General features: G+C 40.9%; 1 protein-coding gene across 1 annotated transcript in view; it reads left to right on the forward strand.

Moving 5' to 3' along the window:
* Window positions 1–13,906, forward strand: part of LOC146606847 (protein NLRC3-like) — a 1,106,670-nt gene that overhangs the window by 1,037,831 nt on the left and 54,933 nt on the right. The window lies entirely within an intron of this gene.

Genomic DNA, 13,906 nt, shown 5'->3' on the forward strand with positions numbered 1-13,906 from the left:
ATTCTCAATTCTGCCAACTGAACATATACGAGATTTTAATGAGGATGAATAATTAGCCGGCATGGAGGAAACGGACCTTTATTTCATGGAGTGGCGACAAGAAGCCAAGGCGGGTGGCCAGTCTAAGAAGCCTCCATCATCAAGCTAGCAGGTGCCTTTTCCCATATAATATTACTTTATTCTCGTGTATTTGGAACGGAAGCGTAGAGCTGCCACCCAGGCAAAAGAGAAATATAAGTATATCACGTTATAACGTGAAAAGTTTATCGTTCTAACAATATACTATCATGTTTGAACAACATGTTTGAACAACATTGTACGAAAAATGTACATAATTATCACGTCCGTACAATATTGTGCGAACGTGACAATTATGTATATTATAATAATGTGATAGTATATTATACCAGTGGTTCTTAACCTGGGTTCGATCGAACCCTAGGGGTTCGGTGAGTTGGTCTCAGGGGTTCGGCAGAGCCTCCGCTGTGACGTGCACGGCTCATTTTGTGCACCAGTAAAAAACATATCTACGTCTAATTTGAAAAAAAAACACACTTTATTTTTCACTAAAGAGGGGTTCAATGAATGCGCATATGAAACTGGTGGGGTTCGGTACCTCCAACAAGGTTAAGAACCACTGTATTATACAAACATGAAAAGCATAATGTTAGAACAATAAACATTTCACGTCATAACGTGATACAGCTCTATTTTTCTTTTGCCTGGGTGGCAGCTCCATGCTTCCATAATTTGGTAATCAAAATATGTAACTTAATTAATTATATTGTGACGTACTTTTGCCTTTTCTTGTTATTCTGCCTTCTCAATAACTATCAAAGCCTATTCACATTTAATTTGGCTTTCACAGAAATCCTACCTCTCCTTCTGGCTACAGAGTACTTACCAAGGTTAGAAACAAAGAACAGTTATGCTTTATTAATGTTCGCTAATTACAATGTTCCACATTTCCTTGCTTTTTAAGTCATTTTTAGGCTTTTTAGAGTTTTTGTTTTTTATTTTTTTTAGCAGTAATGTTTCTGCCTATTTATTTCAGCCCATGAAATCGAATGCAGATCTTCCTAATGTGAGATTTACATAAATGTAAGTAATTTTGTTTGTCATTGTCATTAATGTTGTTGCTGTTGTTGTTTTTGTGCAGTTTGCAATCATATAAACCTAGCAAACATCAGTCAGCACAGTGACTAACCTAAACAGATTCTTGCTTTATTCACATATATTATATGTAATTATATATACCTGCACATTGTACCTAGGGTTGCAGCCACTTGGCCCCACCCCATTGTTGTGACAGCCCTGATTGTACTTATACACTGCATCTGAACAGGGAACAGTCTGCCACATTAATGTATTTTTAAGTGACTTGTTTGTAATACATGAATTTGTTTCTTACAGATGTCAAAGTCTCAACCTCATGCTGCCCTCCCCCATCCTCCTAAAGTAAGTATTTGTTGTTGTAGTTTTTTATGCGGTGTCTGTGTCACATGCTAATCATAATTATTGAAATAACTGTTTTCTAACAGATTTTCCAAAACACTAGTTATGTTTGTTGTCATTCAGACCAATACTACTGCTTAGACATTGTTTAGTGGTCATGCATGTTTGACAAGCTCGTTATGATACCAAAACTGTAGGCCTATCACAATAATCGATATATCGACTTAACACACAGTACATGTACATGACCTCAATAATTGTTGATGATGTAATTTATGTGCCATTATATTTACAAAAATAAAATATAATGATAACAAAACAATAACATTAAATATCATTGTTTTCTATTTGTTATAAAACTTACTATTTATTCAAGTTTTTAAGGTATCTAATATTTTGATTCCTAATTTCAATGATCTAAATACTTTAAGAATTAGATGTTGGTTTGTCAATTGAAAGTGTGTAGATCTTGCATTATTATGGTGTTATATTATGATTATACATTCAAAGACATAAAATGGTCTTAAAATGACAATGACATAACTTGTCGCAATTGTTTATGGGGCAATATACCGACCAACAAAAAGTCGTTATCGTAACAGGCCTTCAAAACACACAGTTTTATGATTGATAAATTCAAAAAATAAATACATTTAATTTCTCTGAGATTCTCTAATATTCAGTTACAGTTCACAACACAGTTACCCGTACATGCAGTATTATACTGTAAATATAAATCTCTGCATTTAGCATCCCACTAGAAGCGTCACAGTTACTGCCTCTTTTTTTTTTTTTTTACAAATACCTGTACTATTACTAACACATTTACTGTTTTACTTTTAGCCTGTGGATACAAATGCAGATTTCCTTAATGTAAGTTGTGCATTTTAATTACATCATGTTATTTTTATTATTATGTATTTATTTATTTATTTTATTTTACATTCAAATATTTCAAGCTTCTTGGTTAAAGAAGCTTGATTGCTAGTAGGTAAAGAATAGTTCACCTATAATTCATATTCCCAATTAATTTCTCACCTCTGATTGAATGCCTTTGTTTGTTTTCCTATAACAAAACATTTTTGCTGGATATATATGGTGAATTTATATGCATAGATACAGTCGTAGTGCTTGACACATGCAAACAGCAGTAGATGTACTAAAAAGGAAATAATTACAATCATGATGTTGATTGCTGATGTCAGTATATATATTTTAGAGGAATGTTTTGTTTTTCACCCAAAATAACTATATTGCTTCAGAAGAGATTTATTACCCTACCGGACTCTTATATATTGTTCTGTTTTTTGTTTGTTTTTGTTATTTTCAGGTTCAATGGTGCGTGTTCTTCTAATGGCCGCCTTCCCACTGGAGGTTTTGATCCACAGCAATTTAAAAGGTAATCAGCTTTGAAAGTCAGTTCAAATGGTTAGCTAATAGTACTTTAAAAAGCCTACAACTCTGTCACCAGTTTCTTTACCAAAAATTACCCATAAAAGTATCGCTCAATAGCATATAATTGTAGTTCAAATGTTTAGTTGTACAAATATCAAATTTTTGGAAATCTAAAACTAGTCAAACACTCAAATGTTCATGCTTTTTATAGGAGGACAGAGCAAAACGGACATCGGCGCAGAGTGAAGAACTGCCCTTGATAAGGACACTATGACAGCCATATATAGTAAGTGAAGACTTTCTGTGTATCTAAAATTGCATACAGCACAAGTAACTTACTTTGCAACCATTAAAATAGGTTGTAAAGTAAGTTACCAATACAAATAGGTGATGATGCATTGTAGTGGTTGGTCTCAGACAAAGAAGGTCAACAGATTTATGAATGCTGGAAGGTAAGGAGAGACGACCAAAAGGGGTGTTAGCATTACTGTAATGTGAACTGGATAGACTTCCCATCTAGGAAAAAAAAAGAGGTAAATTATGCGTAAAATATATCTGTATTAATATCTGTATCTATATAAACAGAAATATATGTTTGCTAAATGAAGCCAGCTAACATAAATCACATTTTTATTTTAACTCTGATAAAAGTAATAGAACTGTGACTTTTGTTTGTTACAGTGGGGGTAAGGAAGGGGTTTCCCAGCGTGTCCAGAAGGGCTTTGAGGATTGCAGTGAAAGCTGGGGGAACTGAGACTGTGTGTGTATATATATATATATATATATATACACACATATATGTATATGTGTGTGTGTTTCTTTTAGAATGTTTAAGTATGTAATGAGAATAAACTTATAAAATGAATATTCCTTGCTTGATTGATATGCTATATGTATGTTTTGAACATCAAATAAAGATTTCTTTCAGATGTTACATGTGAATGTGTTTTCTTAGAAATATATGAAGGGTTAAATTTATATTTTTTTGAATGATTTTAAATACATTTAAATTGTATTTTGAAATATATTTTATTAATATATTTCAAAATATACAAAAAATGGCCAAAAAATATATGTGCTAAAATACATTTCAAAATATATAAATATATTTCAAAATGTATTTTAAAATATATTTTAAAATTTATTTTAAAATATATTTTTTTACCGTATGGGCAAAGCTACACCAGAGGGTTGTGCTGTGTAACAGGTTGGTGCAGATGGTGTTATCTACATTTGAACATTAGGCAACAGTCTCATGAAGACACTTTCTATTGTTCACTAAAGACCAACAATAACAGAGACAAAGGGAGAGCAGCAGAACTAGTGCTAACAATTAGCACTGCTAGCCTGCCCACCAACACCAGCTAATGTTCTAAAAACGATGATCAATGATTTTGCTGTAACGGCTCCAGCTGTCTGTGTCAGGGACACGTTGGAGATGAAGTGAGTGATCCAGTGACAAAGGTTTGGAAAGCTGCAGTCAGCTGAGACTGAAGAAGTCACCTGACCGAGAGACCAAATGTTTCACTGAGAACGTCCAGATGAACAGAATCAACCTTTGGGATAATCTGTTCCACACATCCATGTTTCACTTACTGCATTATATTTCCTCATTGCTGTGCACACAGGCCTGTGGCTTATAACCAACTCCAAGTTCAGACTCAGAGGCTGCTGAAGCTGTTTTCTGGAACAGAGACGTGTTGGATATAAAACCAACTCTTCTTTATGTGTCAGCACTGAGGAAAGGAGCAGCTTCGTTTCTAAGTGTATGAAGGACTGTAGCAGTGTGTGTGTGAGCTTTATTTCACAGACAGAACCATGTCAAAAACACAACTTCAGGTAAAAACAATACAAAATCAAAGAGTCTGATCAGAAGGATTAAACAGAGGAGTGTGGGACTGTTTTTAACAGACAGCAGGTTAAGCCAGGCTGGAGGAGTAAACTGAGCCTCGGTGTGAGCAGCAGTGTGTTTGACAGGAAGCTGAGATAAAGAGTCTGGAGCCCATTTAGTGCTTCATATGAAAGTGTGAGGATTTGAAAGCAAATCTAAAATCAAGCAGGAGTCAGTGTGAGAATGATTTGTGCTTTTCCTCAGTCAGATGCTGGGAGTTTCAGTTCATCCATGTTCAGCGTGCTGTGCTTTGTGTAACAGGAGAATATGACAGTATAAATCAAGTCTTCATGTCACTGAAAGCCTCCACAGTCTGCTATGGAGGTGCATCAGTTTGGATTTACAAGAAGAACATTTCTTAAACCTGCCACAAGATGGCGCTCCAACAGAAGGGATGTCCACAGTGTAACACAGACACACACATACTGTGTGAATGTGTGAGTGAATGGGCTTTCAACACAAGGCTTCTGCTGCTACCTTTAATGACATAATTAGCTAACAAGAACAAACTGTTAATTACCACCAAAGAACGGCTCCAGATTTTAGCTGCTGACCATTTTGTGAAACGTTGATTACATCAGCTTATTGTTGATTTTTCAACCTTAATATCAGCTGCTTTAAAGGAGCCTCGTTCTCTGGCAGTAACACTTTTCTTCACTAGATGCAGTGCAGGCACAGTCTGTGTTTCTAAACTACACACTAATGTTCATTGTTGTGCAGCTAAATCCTCCCTCTGGATGGGAAGAATCCCTGTCAGGCTTCAAACACCTGGCTTGGTGTTCTGGAGCTAATGTGTCACCTGTGAGGACTCTGAGATGAACACACAGCAGACACTTCAGTTCTCCGTCTGTGTGTCCTCAGTTTCCCAGCATGCCTTGGCTGTGGTGGTGGAGGTGAATGAGGGGGAACATGCTGCTCTGTCAGCACTCAGGTTTCATACCTGGTGATCTCAGAGGACAAAGCGGCGTTACAGCAGCGCACGTTGATGAGACCTGATGCTCTGAACAGTTCAGACTTCAGCCTCACTCTGAGAAAACAAACGACTGACTGTCAGCAGCAACTACACCTGCTCCATCAGTGACGGAGAGAAGAACTGAGACTGAGAGACATACAGCTGCAGGTCAAAGGTCAGAAACGCCCGCTCTTTGTACGGGTCAGGAGTTAGTACTGCAGAGGTCAGAGGTCAGCTTGCTGACAAACCATTTGAAACAGTTTGGAGCTAAAAGCACAACAGCAGAGGAAAGAAGAGACACTGCAGAGATGATGCAAAATATTGTGTTTTGTTCTCAGCTGTCAAAAAGTGTAACACACGTGTTCCAGCACAGCCTTTGTGTACTTTCACTTCTCCATACTGTCCATTGGAAATCCTGTTTGTTACTTTTTGATTTCAGTCCATGTGTCCAAAGCAAACTTCTGTCCCACACTTTCTCTGCTGACTCTTCACCGATGCTCAGATGATCTCAGATGATTTCACCAGAACTCATCAAAATTCGGGCTCCACAGAAACCCAGACGTCACTAAACAAGCGTAACAAGCAAAGTGAAAACTGGTCGTTCAGCTTTATTGACCAAAGATAAGCTCACATGTCACCTCATGACACAGACACTTATTTCCACAGCATGCACGAGGACTGACAATAAGTGTCTATAAAGCCACTTCTATCTGCCACACCTGTGCTTCTGTCATGGTTGCTCTCCTCTCACTCTGTCATTTATCCACAGTCTGCCTCCCTCTGCTCCGTCAGCTGACGTCCTCTCTACACCACCTGCTGTGTTTTATCCTGCAAAAACACATTTAAGAAGCGTTGCACCGAGTAACGGGAGGAACTGCTATAAAATCCATTTAAAGGAGGTGGTGCTGAGTGCTGTGACTGGGGTCCCACCACTGACATCACGGGTGGAGGACATGTTGGAAAACTGCTACAAAGTGCTGTGCAGCCAGCAGAGCTTACAGTCTGTCCTGTGTGTCATACAGGCTCTCACACTTAGTGTTTCTGTGACACATTGAAGAGAAGTTTGTGTTGTTCACAGTTGTGCTTGTACTGAGTGACAGCTGACATGACCTAACAGGAATAATGTGTCTGTGCTGAATGAGAAGTAACACACAATGAAGTCTTGATGCATCTCAATCATCCAGGAAAGTGAGTCTGTTGCTTCTGTTCATCTGGACGCAGCGTTTTGTGGGAGAAACGTGTCGTCATCATCAGGTGACGTCTTCAGTCTCAGCTGCAGGTTTCAGTCTTACAAACAGGACATTTGCATAAAGACTGAAAGCAGCTGCAGGAACGATGGGCTGGGAGCTCCGTTCCTTCATCTTAATTATGCAGATTCTCAGGACCATTGATCAACAACCACTGATCCATGTCCATGAGTCCCATTCACAGAGATGTGGGAATGGCTGCAGTCATAGCATGTAAGATGGAAATAAATGAGAAGTATTTAGCTGAAGTGGATTTGATTTATGTTACTTCTTTTTTAACTTGTAGTTCTACATTGGAAGATTATTGTGATATTGAAATATAAAAATACATTTATATTCTATTATTTTCTCAAAATAAGCGTCACACTCGTGGAAGCCGGTGTAGCCGCCGAAACGCCTGCATTTATGGAGACTTTCAGCCCCAGGTAGGCCAGTTATGGATCTTGGGATCCACATTATGTCAGCAGCTGTTCTCCACCGTGAACTGTGTTCAAACAAACACGCTCACGCCTCACAGACGACAGCTTACAGTCCTGTAGAGATAAAGTGACTTCGTACAGCCCCGTCTTCAGTCTTGTGGAGATGATCTCGACGCTTTGGTGGATGTTACTAGCTCCTGTGCAGTATTTTGTAAAGACATGATTATACCCTGTAAGCGCGTTAAAATTTACGCTAACAATAAGCCATGGGTCACTAAAAGTGTCAAATCCTGTTTAAGGAAAAAGAGACAGGCCTTTAAAGAGGGTCTGTTACCGATTTTCAGACAGCTACCAAGGAAATGAAAATCGAGATCTTGAAAGCAAAACAGACAAAAACCTTCTTGAAAGCAAATTTGCTGCAAAAACTTTTGGGTCTGCCTGGACTTGTATGAAAACCATAGCAGGGTTTCAAAACCCCCAGAGCAGCAGTCAGGTCATTTTAGATGTTTTAATCCAGACAGAGATTTTCAAATGCTTTAAACATGTTTTATGCTCGTTTTAGTTCTTCTGATTTCAGCGAGGATATTTGGGAAGTGAAACAGAAACTGAGAGATACTCAGCACTTTATCATTGAACTCAGCGATGTTAAAAAGGCCTTTCATACAGTCAGTGTGAACAAGAGCCAGGTCCTGATAATATTAGTGGCCGCCTAATTAAATCTTGTGCTGATGAACTCAGTCCTATATTTCAGGTTATTTTTAACAAATCCTTGCAAACACAACATGTGCCCTCTCTTTGCAAAGAAGCAGTCGTGGTTCCTGTCCCTAAATCTAAACGACTTCAGGCCTGTTGCCTCACTTCAGTTGTCATGAAAGTCTTTGAAAAAATCATCAGAAATGTGATTATGAAGAGACTGAAGGTCAGCTGGATCCAATGCAGTTTGCATACAGGCCCAACAGAGGAGTGGAGGACGCACTTTTGACTTTACTAAATCTGATTCTTAAACATGTAGAGAGTAAAGGGACTTTTGCAAGACTTCTTTTCATTGATTTTTCTTCGGCTTTTAATACAACACAGCCCCATATTTTAATTAAGAGACTTTTAGAAGAGTTTGAAATCAGGAAAAACCTGCTGGGCTGGATTTTAGATTTTCTAACTGACAGGTCACAAAGAGTGAGAATAAATGGGGTTCTGTCTGACCCAGTGTTCTCCTCCACAGGTTCTCCTCAAGGCTGCGTCCTATCGCCCTTATTATTCACTCTCTATACAAACATGTGTCAGGGCAGACATGAAAACAGGGTCATTATTAAATATGCAGATGACTCTGTTATTGTCAGCTTACTGAAAGAGGGTGAAACTAACCACGGCCCAGTCATTGATGACTTTGTTCAGTGGTGGGAGGAGTCTTATCTCCAGCTGAACATATCTAAAACAAAAGACATGGTTGTTGATTTTAGGAAACAACAAAATGGGCACGGAGTCACTTTAATTAAAGGTCAGAAAATAGAGCAAGTACAATCATATAAATATCTTGGGACCATAATCAATGAAAAACTGAACTTGTGTGAGTGTGTGATGGGTGGATGACTGGATGTGTAAAGCACTTTGGGGTCCTTAGGGACGAGTAAAGCGCTCTACAAATACAGGCCATGTAATGGCAGAAACATTCTCTAGTGTAAATCCTGACTAGTTCATTAACTACAGATCAGTTTCAGTGAACATTATTCACAGAGGGATCTGAGTTCCTTATACCAGACTCTACAGAAACTGTAACACTGTACAGCTCTGCGACTCAACAATATGACAACAATGTAACACACACTAGAATCATCAAATAAAGCCCCACTAACCACTAGAACTAGAACTAACTAACTAGCACTGGACACTTGCATATTAGAGATTTCTACCACCATAGGAGGCGAGATATCATCCTTGAACCAGAGCATCCAGCCCTCAATTTCGGACATAAAAAGCGACGTGGCCAGGCATGATAACACTTTGACTGAACTGCAGGACTGTGCCTCGAACCACTCTGACACCATCGCCACTCTCCAGGCCACTGTGGAGCGTTTGTCTGCGGAGGTAAAGAAGTTAGATGAGAGATGTGGAGCTCTTGAGGCACTCCAGGAGGAATAATTTAAGAACTGCAGGAATACCAGAAGGCACAGAGGGACCCAAGATGACTGAGTTGGTTCACACCTGTTGGCGGAGGCGCTATCTCTCGAGGAGAAGCCACTCATCGATCGAGCACATAGAGCGAATCGCCAGCGTCCCAAACAAAGTCATCTTCCTCGGCCCATCATCTTGAGATTGCACTACTACCACATTGGTGAGGAAATTCTGCTGAAAGCTGCAGAGAACAAGAACCTGATGTATAAGGGTTTTTAAAATAAACATCCTCCCAGATTTCCCTCCCTCTGTTGGAGACGCAGAGCCGCATTTGCAAATATGAGAGGAAGACTACGTGGGATGACCGGCGTCAGGTACAGACTGCTATACCCTGCAAAGCTGTTAGTGACCCATGGTGATGTGAGGAAAAGCTTTACCGATCCCAAAGAGACCGTAGACTACGCGGAGAAGCACCTCTCCCACCCACCTTCAAATGTATTAAAAGCAAGGATATATCTATATGTCTAACGCTGACACAGCACTGTGTTTCTTCTTTTCCCTTTATATTCCATGTAAAGGTGAATATGGAGCGTTTATGGCGATTTTCTGAATCTCGGGCAGATGAACTTCCCTGAAGTGTTTCCAGCTGGGCGTCGAGTGTTTGACCGACGCATGAAACGACACGTTTGTGAGTCTTTGTGAGTATTTATCACACGGCGTGCTGCGGGGAAAAGCCTGTTGTAACATTCATGTTTTACCCCCTGACGGCTCTTTTTGGCTTTTCATCCCTAAACTCTCTGCATGCTCTTTCGTGTGATTCGTTTTATTTTGAAAAGTCTCAATAGGATCTTGAGCTTTATTGTGAAAGGTTTATGTGGACAATAAAGAAGCGGACGGCGGAGCCACGCGATGGTTTTACCGGCGTTGTTGCTAACGAGCGTCCGTAGTGTGGTTATATTAAATATAAGAGAAAGAGAGAACTTTAATACAGACACTACAGTGAGCATCACAACCATGTAACATATTTTACACCATGAAACAAACGATGTTTCATATCATCATCTGATATATATGTTATATGGAACAGGCCCAGCTCAGGCTGCCTGTGATGCAGCACAGCGCCACCCTGTGGTCATCACTGCACTGGTGACACTACAAACAACAAGTACACAGGATGGACGGTGGCCCTGAGAGCTCACACACACTGCTGCTTCTAAAACACCATGAAACAGGAAAATGCTGTGAAAGCACAAAATAATCACAGTTCAAAGAGACAATAGTGACAGAAACAGAGGCTTCACTGGTGCTGAGGGAGAAATCCCAGAGAAGCTTCCTTCCTGCCAGTATACGAGCCCACCAACAGAGACAGGACCAGTTCATCCTCCATCACTTACTGTGGCTCACATTGCTCTTCTGTTGCTTTGCATCACAGACGCGTCTTTACTGGCTTCTTCTTCTAATTGCACTTAGAAACATGTTGTCTTTAACCTGTCACAGCTGCCCAGATGTTGCTGCTGAGAACATGTGGAGCTGATTCATGTAGTCATGTGTCTGTGAACAGCCAATCACAGGAAGACTTTCAGAAGAAACTCAGAGGAACAGCTGAGATGTGCTGAGTGACACAAGAACTGACAACAAATGTTAAAGTTCAAATGGTGGTTTTGTTTGCAGGGACTGTGAGTGGATGGAGATCCTGGTCCTCCTCAGCTGTGAGTTCTTCCTCTGTCATGAGAACCTCAGGGGGAGAACATGTGCTCACTCTCAGCTGCTTTAACAGGAAAGAAGCTCTTTTAGATCAAAGCTGAGAAACTGTTTGTAACAGCGAACTCTGTCACCTTTCTCTCCTCAGCCTGCTGCTGGACAGGCCCATGAAGCTCTGCTGTGAAGGCTTCCATGTCCCAGGCTTCACCTTTACCTGCTGACCAACGGGAGGCGTGGCCAAAACAGCGATGGGGAGTGGAGCAGCAGGTAGCAGAGGTGAGCCTCTTGTATGCAGCCTGTTATCTGTGGGACCAGGGAGGACGTGACAGCAGATGTTGCTGATTCAACATCTGTGTGACAGCTGGAGCAGCACAGTCTGCAGGAAACATCTGTGCATGTAGGAGACACCAAGGTTTACATGGTGGAAGCAGACGACTGACTCAAGCAGCCTCACATCACAGGCTGCTGGCTACAAGCACATGACCACAGTGACTGGTTTCACTGGTGTCTGTCCCAGTCTGTGGCAGAGATACAGGAAGTCACAGACAGCCTGCACACAGCGTTTCCTCTGGAGTGTGTTTCACACCCTGTTTGTGTTTCTCACTAACATGTTGTAGTTCTTCCTGCACACAGCAGCACTTTGATCATTTCTCCTGCTTTTCTTCCTTTTCTAGCTTTTATACACTGACAGTAACACAAAACTCCAAAGTCATCATTTGAGGAGCTTCTTAAGAGTTTCTGTGAGTTTAGTGAAGTCAGCCTCTCAACAATAAGTGTGTGTGTGTGTTGATTATCTAATGTTCAGAGAGGACTGCACTGATGTAGCATCCAGGTGAGCAGCTTATGAGCCAACAGGGGAAATTTAGCTGTATTATTGTTGTTTAAATGTAATAATTTATGATTTCATGTTCCAATATTTCACTTTTCCCAACGTTTTGTTATCATTTGGTCTGAAAACCATGACAAACAGCAGTGTTACAGTTGTTAGCATTAGCTGCTATAGAGCACTCAGTCACTGTATTGGTGTTAGCGACATGAACATATCTGAGCTAACTGTGTGTTCCAGATGTGCAGCAAACCCAACTGTCCCTGTGTTTTCCTTCTGTAGACATTATCCCCATGATGCTGACGTCCTCTGGTGGGACGAGCTCACACGTTTATGGATTCAGATGCTAACTGGACCAGACTGGTGTCAACCTTTGTGCTATAGAAGCAAATCAAAGAAGAACCAGTTGAACCTGAGCTGTCTGTAGTGGTGACACCAACACCATGTCACCTGCACATGCTGACCCAATCAGAAACCAGTGTTGACGCTGAGACCCGTCTCTGTAACAGGAAGTCCATGAACAGGCAGACCCTCTGCAGCAGGCTGACCTGTGACCTCTGAGACAGAGGGAGGAGTTTGTGTCAGCAGGGGGCGCTGCAGCATCGCCTGAGAGCTTTAAGAACAACAGCAATAAACAGGAAGTGAAAGTCACACTTCTGTTGTTGTGCGTCATCAGCAGACCTCCACCCTCTGCAGGAAGCTGAGATAAGAAGCAGCCAATCACAGAGCAGAGAGCGTGTGACTTCCTGTTCCTGCTGTTACTGTGACAACAGCTCCTGGGACAGAGAGCAGCTTTCTAAAGAGGAAAGATGCTGCTGTCACCCCCGGGTGTCATGTGACCCGCCTGATGTACCGATTTAAGACTGTAAGAACAATAATAACAACATGTTTTAGTCAGGTGATCCATGCAGAGCAGATCCATGTGACCAAACACAGCTGGATCACATGTTTCCTCTCCTGGAAACAGAAAGCCTTCATGTATAAAGGCTCATGTACCCACTGAGCCCTGCTCTCAGATCTGTGAGGCTTTAACAAACAACAGTTTAAAGTCATGTTTAGCATCTTCTGTCAGTGTGGAAGGTCACACACTTTCCTGAGTGTTGAACCCTGAACTACTAGCTGTTCATGTCAGCCTGGACATAAATACAGACCTGCCTGCTGTCATAGACCCCAGCACTCACATGTTACTTATAAGTGACTCATATGTATGCATGTATATATTGTGTATGTTGTGCTATTTCTTACTTAGTGTGTTGTGTCTTTGTTCCTGTTTGTGCTGCAGCACTGTAACCTAAATAATTTCCCCTGGGGATCAAAAAAGTATTCTGATTGTGATTAAACGAAACCAGTCAGAGCAGAGGACGGTGATGTAAGGAATGGGATTTTAATCAGCCAGTCTCCTTTAACTCTCAGCATCACAAAGTAATGTGGTAACATCTGGACTGATGTGTTTACTGTCAGCTAGTTTAAATGCTGTAGGCTGCAGCCGCTGCTCTAACACTATAACTGTAACAGGGCTCAGTGCTGCTTCTAACAGTCTGAGCTGCTTCAGGCTTTATTTGTGAGGAGCACAGCAGCTTACAAACACGTGGCTGGGCCTGGACCCAAAGGAGTGTTTGTTAAAGCCTGCAGTGAATCCAGCAGCAGAATGATGGAAATGCAACACAGCAATGATGAAGAGGAGCAGCATTAAAGCCAAAGTCCAGTTCATACAGTTAGGTCCATAAATCAAATAAGGGAAAATAAAATGTTGTTGGATGCACCTGTCTGCACCCTTAATGCTCTCTGGTCGCTATGGTAACGCGTAAACATTTCTTTCAAAATAAGACACACGACTACAACACGGGAAAAGACCCAGGGAAACGAAGTTAAGGATAAAAACCCTGAAAACCATTGTTGGATTTATATTTT

The sequence above is a fragment of the Diplotaxodon limnothrissa genome, unplaced genomic scaffold (genome assembly GCF_057381915.1).
Source record: "Diplotaxodon limnothrissa isolate DT_005_m unplaced genomic scaffold, D_limnothrissa_male_GT1.1 unmapped_scaffold_4, whole genome shotgun sequence".
NCBI lineage: Eukaryota > Metazoa > Chordata > Actinopteri > Cichliformes > Cichlidae > Diplotaxodon > Diplotaxodon limnothrissa.